General features: G+C 42.0%; 1 long non-coding RNA gene across 1 annotated transcript; it reads left to right on the top strand.

Annotated features, from left to right (window-relative positions):
- The first annotated feature begins 6,790 nt into the window (after positions 1–6,790).
- On the top strand, positions 6,791–13,967 carry LOC133265660 (uncharacterized). Its single transcript, XR_009742045.1, has 3 exons — positions 6,791–6,865; positions 7,421–7,570; positions 13,890–13,967. It is a non-coding gene; the product is annotated as an uncharacterized LOC133265660 (long non-coding RNA).
- The last annotated feature ends 8,849 nt before the right edge of the window (positions 13,968–22,816 follow it).

Raw genomic sequence — 22,816 nt, forward strand, 5'->3', positions numbered from 1 at the left:
AGGAAAATAGTCCATGTTGCTTTGAGGTTATTTTGAAAACTGAAACTGAATAGGTCAATCCCCCTTAAGCTTTTTGGTCTTTAATTCTCTTAATGGTATGGCAGAAATCGTTAATTGTATTATTACAAAAGCTTTGAAGACTGTATTAATGTAATGTGGCCTCGGATCAGTCAAGATCACATTTTCATTATGAGTAAAAGATTCCTTGTCCTGAAACATTGATCTCATCTTGAGCTGGATGTCAGATGGAGAGGAGCCTTTCCCAGTCTGGGCAGTAGATGGCAATGGTGCATTTCATTCTGCAGCGTGCTCTGCTCTCTATGCTCACCTCAGAATGGGGCCATGAACTTTTTCCCTCAGCTTCCAAGAGCGGGTTTGCACTTACATAGCCTCTTAAATATTCCAGAGGCAAAAGAATTCGAAATTCCAGTTTGAATCCACATTTCTTTAGCGACTGCTGTGAGGTTTCTGAGTTACAAACTATAGCACCCAAACAGTCCCAATCCTGCATGTCAGCTCTGAGAATGGGCATTGTTAGGGACCATCAGCATTGTCTGTCTTGTAGCAGGGATTCAGTGAAGCAATATATGACCCCTGAAGTAACATCTTCCACTTGTTTATTGTGGTTTTTATAGCTTTTTGGTGGATTTTCTACCTTTGCATCAAGAGAGTGAAAGCTGAATCGAGTATTTAGTTTATATCATGACTGGGGAGGTTCAGAAAGGCACCTAACATGTTGTACTGTAATATTTGGAAAGACCTTATAGCAGGTCCTGGAGAAGATGAGAAGAGACACTTTGCAAAGAGCTGGGAATCAGGAAGGTGTGTGTTACAGGGTCGTACACATCGACTGTGCTGTGCCCTTGTGCTGGGCTGCTGAGTAGGCGGGCAAGGATTTCAGAATGAAAGTGTCATCTAGGGTCATCGATTTATGAAACTGAAATGTGCTGTGGCAGCTCGAAGATACCATGTGTGTAAAGTGCTACTCCTTCCTTGTCCTGTGGGCATATGCCATGTGTCTCTACAGGCTTGTGAGGTACCAAGGTGATTGCCTTAAAACTCCTTGCTACTCAGGGTGTTGCACGATGCTAGAGCACACAGTATGTGATGGGAAGCAGAGGGGTGTGCTGGCTGGTGTTAAGCTTCAGTGCTGCTGACTTTTCTATAAATAACTGCTGTCTGCTGTAATTGGTCACATCTCAGGCCCTGGTGATCTTTTATATTATTGCTGGCTGCTGGAAAACCCCTGGAGGCATAAAACAGATACTAGGAATAACCTGCACCCAGCAGAGTGTATCCCCATGCAGCACAACTGGGTAAGACAGAAACAGTGTTTACCAGGAGCTGGTGAAGAATTTTCTGCAGCAGGAAGGATGGAAAAAAGAAAGAGATTGCACCTCTAAAATGATAGCAGCAGGCCACCTCTCCTGCAGGATATTGCTGGGTCTGGTGGGAAGGGGAAATCATCATAGGGTATCTAGTGGTGAACTGAATGGGTGTTATTATTTGCCTCTGACTTACTTATGGGTATTTTTCATCTCTCCATAAAATAACAGTGTGTTGCAAGAAATTGAAAACTAGAGGGGAAAAAAGCAGGTAGGTGGCTTGTGTAAGATGGGTGTGTGTGTGTGTGTGTGTGGTAAAATGTGTGGTGTTCTCTAGGATTTAGAACACTTCAAAAGCCAAGAGTGCTGTATGCTATGTGCCACCCTCTCTTAAGGGCAGCCAGCTTGGCATAGAGCACAACACTAAGGTGAAGCTGCCCAGCATCAGGAATCAATGTTTTTATTAAGGGAGAGCAGAGAAGCACTGGAGTTAGATGTTCAGGAAAGGGTTTGAGTGGAAAGGATTGAATTGCCAAGCTTGGCTTAGTAGTAAGCATTTGAAATAGAACTGAGAGCTGTAGTGAACTGCTATAGAACTGTAGTGGCTTGAAGACCACCAGGTTAGTGTGGATTGTGTGTCCCCCTCACATGCTTCATTTCTACCTCTGTCCTAAGCTGCATTTGCCTCTGTACAACACACAGTGCAGTACACTAAATGCATTACAGAATACATGCTTCAGTGGCCTAATAAAAGCTTTGCTTGTGTCGACAAGGAATTTATTAGAACTGAAATCTTACCAGCATTACACAGAAGCTGGCACAGAGAACAAGGCTGTGGAGGGACTTGTCAACAGCCTTTCAATTGACTTTTGCTGACTGATATTTCAAGATTAGGTGCTATTGTAGGGCATTTAGTGTAAGAAAGGATTGCTGTGAGATCTTAGCTTCTGTCCTGGTTATTTGCTATTGATGGGAACTCTTTGGTTCCAGCAGTTTGGTTCTTTGTGATTCGGAAGAAGTATTGAAAGTCCACATAGCTTTGGGTCAGAAATGTGTTTTCCTTCAAAATATGCCAGGGAAGTGTCAATGTGACAAGAACGGGATAAAAAGCCTACAGGGAAGAGAACAGCAGGATGCTTTCTGTGGCCTAACACAGCCCCACCAAGCGATTCCTGGAGTCTGGCTTGAAAGCAAGCTATATTGCTTGCTGTAAAAAGGGAGATACTGTACAAAAGCCATTGCTCACTTACGAAGAAGTCTAAGCTATTCTGGCATAGATTTTCTCACCCAGGAAAGAACTTGCTGTGATTGGGCAGGGTGCCTGGTTGTGGTATGACATTCTCTCCTGTGTATATTGAAGTCTCTAAAGCAATGAAGAATGTGGCACTTACACAGCAGAGCACTCCAGTAACATGAGACTAGGCTATGACTTAGGGCTGCTAATCTTCATTCAGCCTTGGTGTCAGCCCTGCTGTGTGACAGGGTCAGTTTATGTGGGTGAAGGTGCATACCCAGAGCCATACTCAGACCACCTGATCACGGTTAACTTTCCTTGGTTTCCTGTTTTCTTGCAGCCAGGATCCACTAACTCTATATACAGTGCTCTCAGTTGTTCTTTTGCTCCTGAAGTTACCTGCCTGCCCATATCTTAGTGGGCACTGTAAGCAGCCTGCATGCGGCCTGTGTGTATGGGCTGGTCTTAGAAAACAATAATGTAATGACTGATTTGTAGCAATTGCACTTCAGGCAGTAAAAAAAACAAACTAGAAAAATGGCAACTGATAGAATAGACTGGAGAAGTGGGAGGAGAAACTTCAGTAGTATCTGAAAATCCAGATGGACAATTTCAGATGCATGACTTCCTTTGAATACTGCCTACGTAGGAGTTCAGCACTGAGACTCCTCAAGCTAAAAGTGAGCACTGTTGAGAGAAGACAGTACCCATTCAGAACCAGTAAAGATAGTGACCTGCAAGCAGGAAAGCTCTGGGAGTGTAAAACCCCAGCTGAAAGCAATGCTGCAGTCAAGGAAATGAGCACATGTGGTGTAGCTCCTTGCAACCGAGCTGTAATCCTGTGTGACCAGTTTGTATTGGAGAAGACAAAAATGAAACAAAGAATGATGTTTGGAGAATTCGGTGGTCTGCAAACTGCAGTACAAAAGCTTTTCTCACCATCTGCCTTTGAGGACTGTGTCCCTCCAATCTGCTGAAGTCAAACTGGTGCTTTCCACGCTAGCCTGTGCTGCTCTGGCACCTTGCAGAAAGATAATTAAACTGGTGAGACACTTTCTGCCTCTTTCTCTTATTCAAGCAATTCTTTCTCCATCAGATGACTAGTTCTCATTGTGAGTAAGTAGATTTGGGAGGGAAGAGGAGTTTCAGCTCTTAGGTTGCTAATGTAGAGTTAGATTTTTGTTTCACTAACAGGTATTATTTTTTTCTCTAGTCTTCAGGTACTGGGAGAAGAAGTGAGCAAACCCCTTTCACCATGACAGTAATTTGAGCAGAAACAGCTTTGCCTGCAAATAAATAAATAAATATTATATGAAAGGCTTTGGCTGGAGCTGCCATGTTCATTCTTGTTTCTAAAGCCCCCACAGGCCATGTCACATATGTGGGTCATGAGGTCTATCGATTATGTGTCAGACCCTTAGGTGTCAGTAATCAATAACACTAACCTGCAGAAAATGCAGCAGAGATTTGCTAAACCAACTCTTCACATTGTTCTTTTTCTTTTATTTAAGTTTTCTGTGCCTTGCTAAAAATAACAGGCTGCATAGCAGCAAAGGCAGGGGAGACAAAAAAGTCATCTGGCTGCCAACTCATTTACTGTCCGTTTTCATCTGATTCTGTATGGTTCTTGGTGAGAAGGCAGGATGAGGAGGGGCAAGACAGGAAAGGGTATTTCCAATTGAATGGCTTCTGAGAAGTAGAAATGAAAGTGATTGAGTTGGGAGGACCTAAACATGTTGACCCCGACAGCTTATTAATATTTAACAAGGTGCCAGATTTTTCTTTGACACTGGAAATTGTTGCGACTGTCTGTCTCCAGCAGACTGAGTCTGCTTTCTCAGTCCACCATATCTAATGTACCTGCTTCCAGTCATGAATAGTCCTTATTCACGAATGCTCTCCTTTATTTGCTGTTTCTGAGAATAAAGAAAGGTAGTTTGGCAGATTAAGGTGTGAAGTTTTTCATTCAAACTTCATATCTCTGTATGTTCTCAATGGGTCACTGAGCAGACTGTGGTTTTCTTGTGTTGATTGTGGTTTTCAGAATCATTCCTCAAAGAACTTTTAACAAAACATTTATTTGCCTTTTTACTTTGCAGACTGCTTGCGAGCTGTTCGCTGTGACAGTTACATCTTTTAAATGTAAGCAGCTCTGATGAGATAAATACAACAATTTGGAACTCGTATTCTGATTTGTATTAATGCACTCCCTCGGCTGGTATATGAAGTGGGGATCCTATTGGGGGTGGGAAGAAAGTCTGTGCCATAAAGATAATGCAGCATCGAACAAACAATACTCAATAGAGGAGATGAAGAGTAGGATAAAATAATATCTTTATGTATTATTTAGGTGGTCTGCATCCCCACCCTTTTGGTGCCTGCCTCTGTCTCTGCATTAGAGAGGTGGATTAACTTCCTAATGTAGATGTGAAGAGCTAAATGACTTTTCCAAGGTCATAGAGAAAGTTTGTGGCAAAGCTGCATATTGAATTAGTTTTACCAAATCTCAGTCCAGTGTCCTGAATATGTTTTTTTAAAAGGGAGTTTCAACCATCCATAGAATCATAAACCATATTTATTTATCTTTATGTACTCCCAATTAAACCACGGAAAATGAAGGAATCCATTTGCTAAAGAGTTAGTTTTCTGTTAAATTGACAGATAAGATCCGTAGAGAGCTGTTGGGTTTGGCTTTAGGCATTTCCAGTCAAGACTAGGAATTCTCAATGCTGTTTTTGTGGATGCTCCACAACATGGGTGTAAACTTTGAGATCTCAAAGTTTCAGTGATAAGGGTTTCCTCTTGCACCCTAAGACCGATGCCAAGGACCTTCTGTCTTTTTTGGCTTCTTTGGAAACTAGTCCAGAATATATTTTACCATTTTATATAGTTTTTTACTGCTCCAGCTGCTCTGAAATGTCTGATTCTCATAATTCGTGTGTTCCCCTTAATAGAACTAGGCAACCATTTGGTTATTGGAGTTTACAGTGTGTATTTATGCCTTGCCATTGGGGAAGCAGCTTCCGTTTTTGCATTTAGAAAGTTTTAAAATGAAACCTGAAAATATTTCCCCTCTCTACAGTGTTTGAATTGCAAAGCACCCTGTTGCTGCCTTGAGCCCACTGCATTGTGTAAAATCACTCATTTCAATGATAATCCACTTGCAACTGTGCTCAATTACCCACTTGTGCTGTGAGTTGCCAACTATTTGCCTAGTTGCAGAGGATAAAACCTATCTGGAAAAATTGGGCAAAAAGTGGATACCGGGAGGGGGAAACCTGAAGGGAAAGACTACCAGGGGAAGCAGGATGCTTGGAGTTGAGAACAGAGGCATGGAAGAGAGATGGACAGGAAGAAGAAACATGGTAAGTGCTTAAAAAGGCAGAGACTAAATAAAGAAATTAAGAAGAGAAAATAAGAAAGCAGTGGCTTGGTGGATGAGGTCTGGTCTAGCAGATGGAAGGAAGGATTTATGCCCAGCTTTGCACATGAACTTTGCACATGGGTGACCGTGGACCATTTCTATCACCTCCTTGTCTTCAGTTTCACCTTCTGTAAAATAGGTCCTGTGGTACTGACCCTCCTCTGAGGAGCATGGATGGGAAGAGCTAGACAAGAGCTACAGTAACACTGGTTATCCTGATTTATTGGTTTTCCTTTGCTAAGGCAGCATTTAGCCAATGGCACTCTGCCCTTTCACTTGTAGGAGAGCTAAAAACCTCAAGAAAGAAAAACACACGGCTCCTCGGCCCTCTTTCGGGAAAGGAGGGAGGCTTTTAATTATTTAAGCATCTCCTTTTCAGGTTGCTTCTGGTTTTAGAATCGTTATCGCTATAGTTGTTAAGGCTATAGGCTCTACATAAATCATTTAAATAAATAATAAATAAGCCATATCATTAAGTAATACACTGGTATTTATTATGGCTGTAGGGAAGAACTCTGTGGAGAAGGCTGTGTTTAAACTGAGAAGAAGCCTTTATTAAGCACATCATTTTAAACACTGCCTTCTGGAGTTAAAATATTAGCTTTTGGGAACTGGCCTGGGACATGGATTTGCTCTGTAAGAATTGGCCACCAAAGTAAGTGTCTGTGATTCTGCTGTCCATTGGGCACATTGCATGTCTCATGGTGTGGCCCCTGCTGAACATGGTCCTGTCTCACAGACTTCTGGTTCCTCTTGTTCTTGATTTTTCTCCCAAGAAGGGCCAAAGGTTTTGCATCAGGCAGCACTCAGTATTGTGGTGTCCTGAGCACACACTGCAGTGTTGTCAGGCTTTGCACGGGCTCAGGTCCTGCAGCAACACAGGTACAGCACTGCCTCAAGTTACTCCTTTGCTTACGAGAATGAGGCCTGATATTTACAGGGCTGCTCTGAAAGTCTTGTCTCAGCTTCACCACTGAAACCTCTCTTCCTCAGTAAAAGCAGAACCACTCATTTCAAGCTGTAATACACACATTTACAATACTGTAAACACAGTTAGGAGGTGTCACTTCAAAATCTTATTTCTGAAGTGAAAAATCAATGTACTTTTTAGCGTGTTGTGGTTAGAGAAGATTCTACTTAATTTTTGGGTTTGCTCTGGATTTTTGTTTGCCCAATTATTTTTCCATGGATGAATCTTCCACACAATTTGAGTGTGCGAAAGAAAAAAGCTGCCTCAGCTAGCCTTGCTGGTGGCTCAGCATTGCCAAGTGCTGGGGACACATCAGTTCTGTAATTTGATATAAATAAGCAAGACAGTTATAGAAGAATTATCAGTAGGTGATGAGGAGAAGTGTAATTTTATCAATAATTACATTTCTGTGCAGGGTGGTAAGAATCTTTACTGAGCTGGTACCTATAAACACTGAATTTTTTCAGGAGGAGTCGCATAGTCCTTGGGGTCTGCCCTGAACATGGTCATGCTGCTGCATGTGATGGTGCCATTCCACCCACAGTCTGCAGTGAAACCTTTGCAGCAGGACAAGATGGAGCCAGTCAGCATCCTCGTGAGGCTGCTCAGTTGCACAGGTAAGACTTTGGGTGCCTTTAAGTCTTGAGAGACAACATCAAGGGAAGGAGAGGGGCCAGGTGCTGGTTGCTCTCGAGGGTTTGAGATAGAACAGAACTAGAAAGGACAGAAGAAAGAGGCTTTTGTTGCTGTGGGGCAAGGTGGGCAAGAGGACAGCTTTAGTTCTTGGGAAGCACTTTCTGGCTTCTCTAAGATGTTACAGCCTTACATTTTGACCTCCTCAACCCCAACAGTCACAATTACAGTTGGTTCCCGTGCTGCTTCCTACTTTTTCTGCATCTTAGGCAGCTTTGGTGAAAACTATATCAGTTCTCTGGAAGCAATGGGTTTTCTGTTCCTAGGAATACACTTACTTCTAGAGACTAGATATTCACAGAGACTTAGAGGCACAGACAGCAAAAATGTATGAGCCTGACTTGCATGTTGCCTCCACCACACATGGTGTCTAAACCCACAGCAAACTCCTCCCATTACATGCTGTGTTTTAATATCACATGAGGATACTCAGCTCATCAAGACTGCTGTGAGGAGTGTCCTGGATTAGCAGGAGGTGCCAAGCAGGTAGTTGGCTCTTTGGTCTGTCAGACTTTTATACCTAAGTGAGTCCTTTATCCCTAAGGAGATATTTAGTTTTACTTTCTGAGATGCTATGTTCCACAGGTGGTTACTTGTCTGTGTCCTGAATGCCTTGCAGAGTGGGGATAGAATGGATGGTGGATTAGTGTAATAACTTCACAGAACTCATTGATGCTGATCTGTTGACACCCCATTTATGCTGTACATGCCATTTGCACAGGAATCTTTTAAAGAAAGATAAAATTGCATTTCAGATTCAACTTCCAAGCACCTGCTTGAAGTTCTAGAGTAGCTACATTGTAGGACTTACCTTCTCCTTTGTAACTGAGGAGTATAGTTTTTCACTGGCAAGTCCTGTCTTGAGGACACGCAAACACAATTTCCTGGTCTTTGCATTTGAATCAGGGAGGAGGACCTGACTCCAGTGAGGTGGGAAAACTCTGAAGTTTCTTTTCCCCTGGGGCAGGATCCATCCAGCTCATTGCCAGTGAGAAATACCACCAAGACAGCAGGACTAATGTTTGGGAACTTATAGCTGTCTTTACCCGTAGTGCAAGTCCGCAGCTGAGACTTCAGCTCACTGCACTTAAAGGCAGAGGTTCAGTGCACTAAAGCAGTTAGTGCATTTAGCCAGCATCCTTTCTGATCCCCTCACCTAGTCTCACCGACCACTGGTGTAGTTTCCTCCTTCTTATTAGAAATTGGCTTTAATTTTCCTTTAAATAATTCTTAAGTGTGACTTTTTCAGTACAAGACTGGGAACTATGACTAATTATAAAATCATTACATGATTAAACTCAATTAACTTCCAATAACCCTTGAAATTTGCTTAATGTCAGCCCTTGGCCCTGCTTGAACCAATAAATATTGCTCACCTTTTGTAATGGGGATGAAAAGAGGTGGTTGCAGAGCAGGATTGTTCAGAGTCAGCTGAGCCAGGGAATGGCCTTACAGAATAGAGTTAAAATGGTCCCAGAGAGCTGAATACTGCCCCATGAAGAAGGGGAACAGAGTCTTCTGCTCCTAACTGGGATATTTCACCCCCCCAGCATTTTTCTCTCAAGTAATAAAGCTTTGAAAATTCTTTTCATCCTTCCATTCAATGCTTCCAATCTGCTTTGCAAATGTTAATAAGGGTTAAACCTCATAAAACCATGAAGGCATGGGAAAGTATTGTCATCCCCATTGAGACAAGGGATACCAAGGCATAGACGAGTGAACTGCAGAAGGATCAGTGGCAGGAGCAAAATCCTAGGAGTTCTGATGTCCTATTTTATATTTGAGCTAAAGCTGTTTCTCACATAATGCTGCAAGTTTCATAAAGCTGCATGAGAGCAAGGGACTCTTCTCAGTTACTGGGCACATCTGGTCGTTAGGGAGTCTTCTTTTTATCTTCACTTTATGAAGCCATCTCTGGATCCAGTCTTCCAGCTAGATCCTGGCAGGAGAGCTGGCAAAAGTGTGCAGAAGAATCCCAGCAGCTCTATTTCTGTGTTCAGCTCCTGTGAGGACAGAAGGGGATGTCATTATTGCTACTGTTCATGGCAATCTGCTCTGACTTGGAAACTGAAGCGGAGAGTAGCATTGTTCTTACTGAAGGCAGGTGATGGATAGAATATTTCCAATAGGTAATTAGATGGGCATGGTAACTAGACAGTCAGAAAGATGCCTGATCATCTACTCACTAGCATCTCTCATATGGTGTGCTGGCCATGAAATGGTCTCTGAATTGTATTGACTTCCAGCCCTTCTCCATGAAAAATCTCAGCATTCTTTGCTGGGTCCAGCCTGAAAATGGACTTAGAGGTTTCCTGGGGAAAAAGAGGGTTTGACTCTTAATTTTTTTTGGTCTGTTTGTGCAGAATGTGAGTGGATCATTGGTGTAGACTGTTAACAATCTCCTTTTTCTTTTGATTGCTGGAACTCCTGCAGCAATTTATAGACTCTTGAAGGACATCACATGAGGTTTCAACCTATTTTAAACAACAGAAGTAGTGAGAGAAAGAGAGACGAGATGTAAACATTCATCCCTAAACATGAGTGTTTATATCCCCAGCTTGCTGTTTGAGACTGATTCCTGGCTGGGAGAGCCCTCGAGTCATCATTGAACAGCTTGTTCGACTGTGACTTCTGAATGATGAATGTCTCCATTTAAAATTACAGATTACTGCCCCATAACAAAAATTACCACTATTATTGGACTCCTCAGGGGCACCAAAGGGTGACTGGGCAGTGGTGGAGGGCTTCACCTGCTATAACACTGCTCTCTCCCTTATGGTAAATGGCAATTTGTCAGCAGTCTGCTCTGTAGGGTGCCTGGTGGGGAAGTTTGGCTCAGCACTTGCTGCTCTGGCTTTTTACTATCGACAGAGTTCTCCTGTCTGTGGTACTGCCCACCAGATTAGTTAGGGTCAAAAGCTGAATAGTTGGATTTTTGACCTTTGCATGAACCTCACAAAAAATAAAGACAAGGAATTCAGTTCTGCAGTGCTCTGTCCAGTACTTGAGGAGAGATTTGAACATCAAAGGATGGGTAGTTCAGAAAGACAGAATCACAGTTTTGTGCTTGAAATCAGAAGAAAGTATAAATTTCCCTTATGTCTTTGGGGAAATACCTCCCTGTGTATCTAGCACATACTTACTGTTTGCACTGTCATGGCAAAAGGAGCAACACAAGTCCTGATAGGAACAATTTAAAAGAAACAAGTTGAGGTCCAGGATGGCTGGGAAGTGAAGTGGAGGGTCCGTTGTGTTTAATTACTTGTGTTAAAATGGTTTGTAGACTGGGATTTGTTTGGGAATGTATGTCCCCCTGTTCAGAGAAACGAAAAGCTGGATATCATAGCAGGCTGCCTGTTCATCATCTACCTGCTAGGGGAAAACAAAGTCATGTTTTTCCCGCAGAAATGAGCAAGTGTAGCAGAAGCAGCAGTGGTTGGTGTGCAGTAGAAGTTTGGGCCATGCTGGAGCGTGCTTGCAGCCAGCACAGGCTGGAGGCAAATGTTTGACAGCAATTTCCTACCACCAACCTGCGGACCTCCCCTTGTGCTGATCAGTCAAGAGCCAGTTGCAGTGGTAATACCTCCCTGCTGCCCCCTGACAGATTGATTTTGACCCTTAACTTCCCCTTCCACCTGCTAATGGTTTGATCACATTCTCCCTCAGTGCCCTTTTCCGGTTTTGTCATTCACCATTCTGCTGCTGCCCTCTCCACCTTTTGGCTGTTTGTTCTTAAAGGCCTCTCCTCCTCACTGCCTTCCTCCCCTTCTTGGCCATCCCAAAGTCCATCATTAATATCCTGAAATATTTTGGACACCAGAGGACCTTGCTGACTCGCAGCAATCTGGTCTGTAAGTCCTGCTGGCTGGTGGGAGCAGGGGAGGGAAGTGAAAATCAGGGGTTTCCCTTTTAATTTGTGCTTTGTTGCTGCTGGTTTGACCTTTAATCAGGTGTCTGACTGTTGTTTGCTTGCTGATGGCTCTTACAGAATGGTCCCTTGTAAATATATACAGAAAGGGCAGGAGAGTAACTGGAGATCGTAGACCACTCTTTTATATCCTGGGAGCCCATTAAAGGCTGTTTCCACTTTATCCATCCGTCTCTTTGTCAAGTTGCCTCCTGTGTCCGTCCACTTGTGCATTTATTTAGTGGCAATATTAGCTACTGTATCATCCTCTAGGACTGTAACAGTGAGTTTCAGAATAAAGCCAGAGATGCAAAGTGCGCTGAACCCATTATGAAAAAATAAAAGGGCTTTCCTTGATGGCATTTAGCTCAATAAACACAGTTTGTCAGAGATGTCTTTATCTCCTTACATTTAAGCGATTAAATGTTGGTAAAAATAGCTTCAGAAATAAAACATGAAGAGAGCTTCTGGCAAAGCCCTGTCCAGTTTAATTCATACATTAAATATTTGCTGGTAGGGTCAAAAGCTGAATGCTTGGATATTTTGCCCTTTGAATGAACCTAGCTAAAATACAGACAAGGAAATCAGTTCTGCAGAAGCTGTCTCCAGAATACAAGGATCAATTTAAACATCAAAGGATGGAGAGATCATACAGCCAGCCAGCCATATTATTCTGCACAATTAATACTGAGAGAGGTGTTTCCTGAATTCTGAATCTTGTGCAGGGAAGATAATATTAAAATTTCAGAGTTTTAATTATGTAAAAGACAGTCCTTGATCCTTAGCTCCTGAAAAGCAGAGCAGTTTATTCTGCATTAATGAATGTAGAAAACATCCCCTGGTCTGAATCTCTGCATTGATGCAATCTTTGTACAGTCAAATTAGCATTTCTATTTCTAAAGGTAATTTTCAGACAACACAATAAATAAATGATACGCTGGTAACCTCCAGATGGATAAAGTGGTGCTCATACGGCATTTACAATGCAAATTGGCATGAGATTACTTTGGCTGTGTCGATCTTGGGCACGGCAAGTCTGCACAGAGGGCAGGATCTCTTGTGACTTCAGGTGTGATAGGAGCTGTGCCTCAGGCTGCAGTGTATGCATGCCCTGTCAGTATGGGGTGTAGAGTTAAACTCTGGAAAGGTTTCTCCAGATTGGAGCTTGCTTATTTTGGGGTTGAGCTCTGTGATTCTGAGGTGCTGATAAGAAGGAAGCGAGCAACAACCAATTGCTCTGAGCAATGGAGCTGAAATTTGCCTAGTCTGCTGTAAGTCTGTACATTTCCATATAGGCTGTGAGTCCCACTTGTGCTTTTGTTTTCAATAGCTTTACTATGGTTGAGTAATTCCTGCACGTGCCTTATTTTAATAAGATATTGACCAGGGGTTCAGGATTGGGGTGAATGATTTCTATAGTTCAGAAGTATCATTGTGGTGGTGGGATTTTTCAATGGCTCCTAAAACTTTACTTCTAACTTGAACATTCTTTAGGCATCTGAATAAGTGTCCTCGTTTTTGTTATGTGGTTTCAAGAGCTCCCGTCCTTTGAAAGACCATACTGTGACTTATTAAGTTACCTAACTTTTGAAAATCTTAGCCATTATTATTTTCTCATAGTATATCTCCAAAATCTGTTTATTTTTTAAGTAGAGGACTGTATTGCACCATGTGGATTATATAGTCCTGTTTAGTTTTGGCTTTTAAGTGCTATTAAGAGTGGATTAAAGTAAATGAAGTAAGGCCCAAAGTTCTGATCTTTGTCCACTGAAATAAAGGAGAATTTTGTCGTTTACTTCCATTGGATCCATCAGAGGATTTCTGTGAGGTGATGAAGTACAGGGTATTTGCTTAACTTGGCTCATGTGGTAGTCAATGGAGTGACTTGTCTTGGGAAGCTGAGCATTGCCTCGCTGTATGTAATTAACATGACAGTGCTGTAGGTTCTGCATGTGGAAAGCCAGGCTATTGTAAATTGTGGTTTCCTTGCCAACCATATCTCAGCGCTCGCTCTTCTGTAGTTGTCTCTATGATGCTTTGTGCAGTATTATTACCCCTCACCTAATACTGGAGCTGGAGGGATCTGCAAAATCCACTTCTTATTCTTTCCATTTGAAATACATTAATGTGAAAGTGAAAATAAAATCTAAGATGTTTCACTTCCCGAGAAACATTAAAAACAGACTTGACATTGGGAATGTTTCAAAAAGATATTTTTTTGGCAAATAAAATAGCCGTAGCTAACTCATAGCTAATGAATTTACATTCAGAAATGTAAGCATTTACATCAGCATCATGATTAAAGCATTAAAACTGACTCTTCTGCCAAACTGTAGGTCATATAGCTTGAATTACATGTTGTGAAAATCTCATACTTGGAGCGAACTGCTTGCCAGCGAGTTACAGACCAAGACTTATTCCCAAGAATTACTTTCTGGTGAAGTTTAGGTAACGAATATACATTTGTGTCTGTGGAAGCTAATTTTACTGGTAGTGTTTTTTCACTGACATTGTTTGGGCAAGTGGCCATAGAGAAAGCTTACTTGAATTTGTTCTTGCTTCTCTTTGATTTCTGTTCTGAAGACAGTGACCTGGCTGGATCTGCAGATGTGGGCAGGGTTCATCTGTTCTCAACAACTTTTTGTGTGCTCTATGCAGCACTTTCTGAATTGGAGATATCTATTCACAATGCAAGCAGTGTCAGAGTGAATGTGCTTATGCTCCATGAGTAAGGCATAAGCAAGACTTTAGTCCTGCTCTTTCCTTGTTGAGACAATTGCTTGCATTGCTTGTTTCTTTGTCATTTTGATCTAATATATAGATTGGGAGATAAATCTTGTTTCTTCTTGATTAAGGTTACTTTGCACATGGAAGACCTCTCTAATCCAATTTATGCCAATCCTGCGTGATCCCCTAGGATGCAAATGCATGCCTAGGAAGGAGTGGAATACAGCAGTCTTCCTTCCTTTTGGTAACTTGGTGCCGCATCAGGTGCGTAGTCCAATTGCACCTTAAAGCTTGTGGAAAGAACACAGGATCTAGCACCACCCATCCCATGTTTTATTTATATGTCTTTGTACTGCTATAAGCAAAAGATAATGAGGCCAGAACCCCAACAGCTGTAATTTGGTGGCTTTGCTTGTCTTCAGTGGAGCAGTGCTGTGGATCCTGCTCAGTGACCTCCACCTGGCCGTGTGTCCTCTCCATACCTGCACTTGTGATCTCCGTACTTAACATTTACAGCCTGGCTGACCGCAGTGTCTTAAGTGGGGATTTGATGCATTGTCCTTAGGCGCAAGACTGGGATGTTATTCTGCTTTCATTGTCCGATCAGAGATTCTCTCTGTTCTTCTGGATCCTTCACAAACCAAACTTGAGAGGGTGAAGGTTTCGGCAAGCTTCTGAAGCCACAATAGTTCCTGGATTGCGGTGCAGCACTTAGATGAGTGGGTGCAAAGCAGAGCATAGCGTGTTGTCCTGGGAGGACAGAAGCAAGGAGGGAGAGGTTGGAATACCTTAGGCTGGTCCTACTGCCACAAGCAATGTATTGTCAAACTATGGCCTAATTTCCTTACCTAGGGTGTGTTTAAAGAGGGATTGGCATCAGGAGCAGGCCATTAAGCAACTGAAACTGTAATAGAAAAACATAACCTTATCACAGATATTTTTTTAAAAACCCTTGGAATATAGCTCAAATATAAGGTTAATTGGAGCCAGAAATGTCAAACTAATGTAGCAATTTACCCTGGGAGACTGCCCTGGCCTTTGAGTATAGCAATAGTACAGACTCCTGAGTAGGATAGTGAAGAAATATAATAGGATTTTATGTAGTCCCCTGTCATATTAAACGTTCTTTGCAATTAATTTCTTGTTGCAATGTTATTTTCACTGACCTATTTTTTTTTGACCTCCTACAATCCTTAAGCTACCAAAGGAGGGCATGTGGGAATTCATAGTTCTTAAAAAAAATAGATTAAGAAACCCCTTAACTTAAACCACTGTCAATACACACACTGCAGTGGAGACTGGTACTAACTCGGAGCACTATGAAAATGCCATTGGCTCATTCTACAATAGGCTTTAGTCTATGAGCTCTACTGATCCATTCAGGAAAATGCTGCTTTTGAATGGTTCGTTCAGAAATGAGTGGGAGTTTTCTTGGACTTTGAGTCTGAGGATGTCTGCCCTATGAATGAAACACAATAGGTTGTCCTTTTGTCCTCCTGCTGGTTGCTGGCTCTGTTTCTCCTACTGTTAACTGGATCAGACTAAGATAACTGGGTATTGTGGTGGAGTCTGATTGATCCGGAACTGCTGGACTCAAAGTTAACTATGATGAAATCCCAAAGTTGTGGAATAGCAAGGGCATCCTGGTACGTTGCAGCTGTTCTGACTCCAACAGAGCCCCTTTCCACCTGGCCTGGATACACAATCCATTTTCATTTTTTAATCAAACATTACTGAAGTGATTTTCTTTCTATTTTTATACAACTTCCACAGTTTACTACAGAAGTGGCTGTATCTCTCCGGAGGCCTCATGTTTCCTGAAAGCATCTCTTTGTCTGAAGGTGTGAGTGGGTAGGATAGTCAAATCCCAAAATAAATCACTCTGGAGGAGTATTAATCTTCCATCACAGAGACAGACAGATGTCTGCTAGAAACAGTCAGGTGTCTGGGGAGGGAAGGAGAGCTCCTGATCTCTGGAAGTCCCTTTTACTCCTGTTTTTCTGTCATTCTAAAGGATGGAAAGTGCTACCCCAGGAGAGTGCACCTGTATCCAGGTTTGCAGTCAAGGTGACCAGCTCAAAGGAGAGAGAACAATACAGGCAACAAAACTTTCTGATCTTGAATAAGAACTCTTAACATAAGCCCAAGTGTTTTCCAAGCAAGTGTCCTTAATGTTTTTCACTATGGTAATAAGGATTTGGGTTTTTTTTAAAGTGGAGCTGGAACCAAATATCATTGAATTAAAGAAGCCAGCACTAATCAAAGCACATCAAAGAGGTTCCTCATCAGTTGCCTGCAGCAACAGAATCTACAGCCTATCATCTTTCTTATGCTAAGCTGGAGGAATACAGAGAAGAGAATTTTGTCTGTTTGCTCTCATATGAACACAGAAATAACATTTTCAAGGTTTCTTTAATAGTTCAGTGCATCGGCCCATTCAGCTATCGTAATTTCTCAGTCCCAGACTTAGATTTCCTGGGAATCTTTTTCATATGAAAAGCAATCAAAGGAACCTTTAAAGAGGCGGTGGGTTGCCTCTTTCAACAGAGTTACAGATGTGCTTCTCACTCTTACATTGTCTCGTTCTGTTCCCTCCCCTCTCTAGGCCATGAAAATGGTACCCCTATGATTCCTGATCCTGAAATCCATGGGATCATAGAATCATGGAATAGTTACGGTTGGATCTACAAATGCATTTCATTCTAGCTAATAGTACTTAGAAGGGGCAAGTGACTCAGCTGGAACATGGTTCCCTGTTCAAGTAAGAAATCCTGCCCTTAGATCGGTATTTTCTGGTGTTCCCTGATACAGAAAATAGGGATGCTTGTATTTACTATCTAGTTCTAGAAGATCCAGTTGTTACCTAAAAACTTGTGAACACTCAGTACAATCAAATGATTACTCAGGAGTAGAACGGCCTGAATTGATTTTTACACTTGAGCAGTGAATAAAACACCCACCAGCAAAACCTCCTTGTCCACCCTGGGGACTTTCAGGCCAGGTGGTAGATACCCAGACCTTTCACGTGGATTGCATTTGCCAGCAATAAACCCCAGCAAGATGCAAGCGTTGTGATCAACCTGCAGTATCACTGAGGTTGGAGCTCTGGTTTTATGGTGTTCCAGGTTGGTTGTTGTGCACCTCCTTACTAACAAGTCCCAGAGCATTTTGCAGAATGTCTGCCTGTGGGCTGAGTCCCATATCCCAGCTCCAGACTGGAATGTGTTGGCATTTCAGGGCGAGCAACACTTCGCTATGGTTGTTAAAAGTGGAAGTGAAGAACAGAAGTTCCCCAACTGAAACTGCAGGGGGAAATTTAGTGTGGTAGAATGTAATTATCCAAACTGGAATATGGCCAGGATCCTGGAGTTAATAATACCCTCTGCTCTTGCAAAAAGTGCTATAGGATCTTTAATGACTGCTAGTGGTCAGCAGGCTTCACCTCACATCTCAAAAGATAGATGTTAAACAGACCAGAACTGTAGGTATTTCAGTCTTTTATAGAACACAAATATTTCTGGCTGGCCTCTGCCTGCAGCCTTCAGGTTCAGGAGGGAATTGAGTTAAACAGCCAGGGAGGAGACATTAGTCTTAATGAAAATGATCCCATTAAAGGCAAATGACATGCAATTGGTGAAGGACTGCTGAGATGTACAGTGAAGTGCCCATAAGGTAATATTTGGGTACCCCAAATCACCCGTCATGTTTGGTGACCATCAGCATCATGCAGTATGGAGGAATGGAATAAAAAAGGTGAAGAGCATCCTTTGTATAAAGGGTCAGCTCCTATGGAAATCTGCATTATGAATTTCCCCTGATTTCCTGTAGTAGTGGAAGCTTTGTGCAAATGAGTTGGGAAATGGGTGTCAGTGGCAAGATTGCATTGTGTTAATTAGCCTGGCATTGACGAACTGCACAGAGCCTGGGAACCTCCACAGCAGGATAGAGAGCACATCACAGAGAATCCCTTTCGTCACAACTGACTCGTGCCATGGGACTTCAATTAAAATCCAGACTAGGCCACTTTTAATCGCATTAATGAGAAATTAGTGCGGTTTTTTAGATCTTTTTTAAACTACCTGTCCACTCTTCTACCCTGCAGCCCATCATGATGGTAGATGAGGTGCTGATAGTCTGTCTTGGCTGCTTTTCCTTAGCAAAAGGTTTGTTATTCTATACTGCACCTAGTACCATAGGCTCTGATGTTTGGGATCGGTGGGCATTGCTATACTACCAGCTGTAATAAAGAGTAGAAGGCCAATGATCCCGTGTGTTGTTAAAATGAAGAAAGACTTGCACAGTTCTCTCCCTTGGTACATCCCTGTACATTGGTACTTACACCATAACAGTATTATCTCAGGGAATATAAGTCTGCTACAGGATATTGCCACTTTAACCATCTGAACTGCCTTTTAGTTCCAGTTTCAACTCAGTGTCAAAAATATTACCCCTGTTTAAGATTAATTTGTGACAAAATGTCATATTAATACAGCTATATTTCCCAGGGGATAAATATGGCCTTTTGAAGAGCAGCCATGGCAGAGTGCTATATAGGACTATAGAGAATTATCAACAGGCTTTTGCTTTAGCAAATGTCATGCTACCAGAAGAATGGTGCAGTTTGCAGGTAAGTATAGCATACGGGCTGCTTTATTGTAAGAGTGAGGTTATGATATTTTCTTCCTATTAATCCATAGCTCATCCCTAATTATATTAGCACCTCTCAGTGACACCTGATTAAGAATCTGAAGAGGAAACTGTCAGTTAACTATAAATCCATCAGCACTGTATCATGTTTATTTTTGGCATCTCAGCTGTTTTGGGAGGCTGATGTTTACCTTGAGGCTTGTGCATCATTGGTAGAATTACTTCTGATTTATACCAGTGGGTTTGCAATCACAGTTGAGCCCTGCGTGATGCTGAAGGGTTTACCTGTGAGAGGCTAAATCCAGCACCAGTTGTAAGCAACTGTAATTCCAGTGAAACCAATAACAGCTGCACCTGCATGTGCTAAGGCTGACTTTGGAACAGTTTATCAGGTATTCTCTTTGTACTGAAGTAGAATAAACTTTGTATTTCATTGCACCTTCGGTACCTGTAGTACACCTTGGATGTGCCTGAGCTGTGGAAACCAAACTTCTTAACAGCCCTCAGATGTAAAGAAAGGGAAGATGAAAAGAAATCCTAAGACTAATCACTTGCCTCACAGCATTCCAGCAAGATGACTCAGAAAGTGACAAGGGAACCAAACTGCAAATTAGGCTCTAGTGTTTGTTGAGGACATTTGCCACTGGTAAAAATGAGTTATTGAAACAGTAAAGCTCAGGACTTCAGAGAAACTTTGATTGACAACAATAATTACAGCTATTCTTGTTCCTATAAGAAATACAGTGCAGGCTAGGCATAATAAATGTATGAAAATGATATTCTGAATCTGAGCAGAAGTAGATGCGAGTCCATTTTAAGTGTCTTCTGTACAAATTTCTGTGCATTTTTATGTGTTAAAAGTAGCGCTAGTTACCAGGCAGGTGTGTAAATTTACTTCACATGACTAGTCTGCTAAGCACCAAATGTTTTATCAATAAGCTTTTGTGAATAAGGCTGCCTTGCATCAGTAGTGCTCAGTGCTGTGGAACACTTTAGGTTTGGCACCCAAGCCAGGCTATCTAATGCTATGGCAGACTATCGTATGAGAGCATAATACAACAAACATTTTGTAGCCATTAACATGTTTTGTCTTCCTAACTTGATGTCTGCCTTCTATTTCCTTCTGCTGTTGCAATTATGCTCATTACCAAATGATCCTGTTTCCCTTCCAACCCTCTCACATAGTGGAGGCAGGCTTGTAGCTGTGCTGTGCTAGCAAGTGGTTCCAATTGCTTCCCTAGATGTTTCTGCAGTGAGAAGGTCACTTTCCCTCTTCCCTGTCCTGGTCTGAGATCTGGATTCGTTTTAGGACACCAGGCAAAGTGTTGAAGAAGGCAGTGTTCTAACTAACCCTTCTTGTAAGGCCATTGCAGTGCCCAGAAAGTGACTGTAGACCAGTGGTTGCTTTTATTGAACCTGATAGATCACGTTGCTGTGAGTCGTTCAGCAGGGTTAACACTCGCAGGGAAAGGGACAGTAAGAAATTAATCAATCCACAAGTGCCAAGAAAGAGTTAAATTAATGGGGGAAAAGGGAAAAAAAACCTCCTTAATGCTGGAGACGGATCATGCTGGCTTACTTATCAGTTCATGCTGAGCCCAGTCGTAATTGGAATGTACCCTTTGTAAAGTTTATTGGGTCCTGGGGCAGGTTGTTACTGAACCGGTCAATTAATCTATTTTTTTTTTTGTAATGAGTTAGGGGATTTCCTTTTGTGGAAAATCACCAGGAAACCTGACCAAATGCCCAGAGCTTGGGGAAAGCGTGGCCTTAACATGGAGAAAACCCTTCCTCCGCAATTAGGAGAGGAAATAGACACCTCCCCTAATGGGCAGCATATTTGACCAATCCAGCGACAAAATAGATGGGATTTCACCATTGACTTGCAGGTTGTCGAGAGAGGATCACCATGGAACAAGATTACTTGAATGCAGCTTGGCGTTGAAGGAAATAAAACTGTTGAGTCTCCCTGCTGAGAGACAAATGATTTCCATTTAAAAACCTGTTTGTTCCATGCTGTAACTCCCAATGTAGCAATAATTAATGATATCAGAAGGTTACGAAAGACATTCTGTTGTGCTTGCTCTGTTCTAGGCATGAAATTGGATTAACATGAAGATAAACTTAGACTTTAATCTGTTGAGGAAATCAGTAATTATGTCAAAATTCACAAATATTAATCTGTTTAAATGTGTCAGGATACTGCTCATCTGCCAGCAAAACACCTGCCTTGCCAGAGTTCTGTCAAAGGGTTAATATCTTAAAATACTTGGTTTTCCAATAACAGAATACTGCAAAGATGCAGCTTATTGAGTAAACACAAACAGTCTCACCTCTGGGAACATGGTTATTTCTGTTTCAGAGGTGTCCAGCCAGTACCCTCTCATGAGGAAGAATCAATTTGCAAGGTACTGAACAAACCCTTGGGTTCTGCTGCAGAGAGGTGACCACCCATGAAAACAACTGGCATGAAAAACCACAAGGTGTGACAGTGCATAAAAGTGTACCTTTGCTGCAAACGAGCACATGGAAACACTCTTGGCTTAAGGGGCAAGCAACAGGGACAGTTATAAAGGCTCTGAAACTAAGTTAGGTAGAAATTCACTGGGTGATTGGAAGGGGAAGGGACTCCATATCTTATCTTCCCAAATATTTCATGAATCCAGTGCTGGACCTGATTCTGCTGTAGCTAGTTTCAACCTACTGCTGTAAAAAACATAGAGGTGACACAGTTGTGTGTATATGTATCTGGTGATACAGTCTGCAGTGAAGCCTGCTCAGGTGTAGCTTTGTTACTACTGATACTCATGAAGTTGAAGCTCAGCTTGATATGGCTGCATAAGTTGCAGGCTTACCTTCCCTTTGCAGTTTTGATTCACCCTGAGGGAACATGTTAGCTTTGAGTGCCCATTTAATTAAGTAGTCTGGTAATGCAATTGTATTAGAAAAAATAACCCTCAGTGCTAGATTCCCTTCCCAGTGGAAATGAAGGTAGTGGGCACCTGTATAGATCTATTAGGAATGGTCCTTGATACCACCTACCACAAAACATGCATCTAAAACCACTTGAGACTTAGAAACTGTCTAGTGCAAAAAAAATTGCAGTAGTTCCATTCTTCCTTCATTCACTTAAAAATGCATGCTGAGCGTTCCTTAGGGAAATAAGGAGGTTTCAAATCAGGAAGATGGGTAGGAGGCTGAAAAAGCCGTTTCTATAGTCTGTGTTGTTGGGGTATCACAGAGATGGTATCACTCAAAAGGCTGACCAGTCTCTTAGTAAAATGTCAGTTTGCTCTTGTGCACAATGCTGGCCAAAAGAGGGTGTTTGTAGCATCAAGTGTGCAGCATCTGAGAAAGGAGAGTTTTGCAGCTGCTGAGTGTTGGGAAAACCTAACCTGAAGGCTAACAGTATTTTGCTGAGCAGCTCTTAAAGCAGATCGGATACTGCTATTCCAGAAAACTGGAATTTTGTGCCCCTAGGTAAAAAAAAAATTGTAATAAGGAAATATTTTTATAAGTAATAGCCAATTTGTAATGTGTTCTCTTAAATTAATCAAAAACTTTTTATATGTATGCCAGCTGTGTCTAAGCTTCTTCATAAAAATCTGTGGTGACAAAGAGTATACGACTTCCATAGGGATATCTTGTAGCTATGAAGTGGTTTTTCAACACTTCAAAATCTCTTTTTCTGCTTAACAGCACCAAAAGCTAACTCCTTATTCGCACAGTGCTCGATGTAGACATGTTGTGTCTTGGCTGAGATCATACAAGTGCTGTGTGACTGGAAGGACAGGGAATCCAAGGCTTAACCTCTGGTGACAATTACAAGACATTCCTTCCTGCTGTTGGCTTTAGTGAGAGCTACAAAGTGTTTGTGTGGGGGAATTTT

This window comes from Pezoporus flaviventris, unplaced genomic scaffold (assembly GCF_033815535.1).
Source record: "Pezoporus flaviventris isolate CSIRO_AGI_PZ_B2104156 unplaced genomic scaffold, CSIRO_AGI_Pfla_v1 ptg000006l, whole genome shotgun sequence".
Lineage (NCBI taxonomy): Eukaryota > Metazoa > Chordata > Aves > Psittaciformes > Psittacidae > Pezoporus > Pezoporus flaviventris.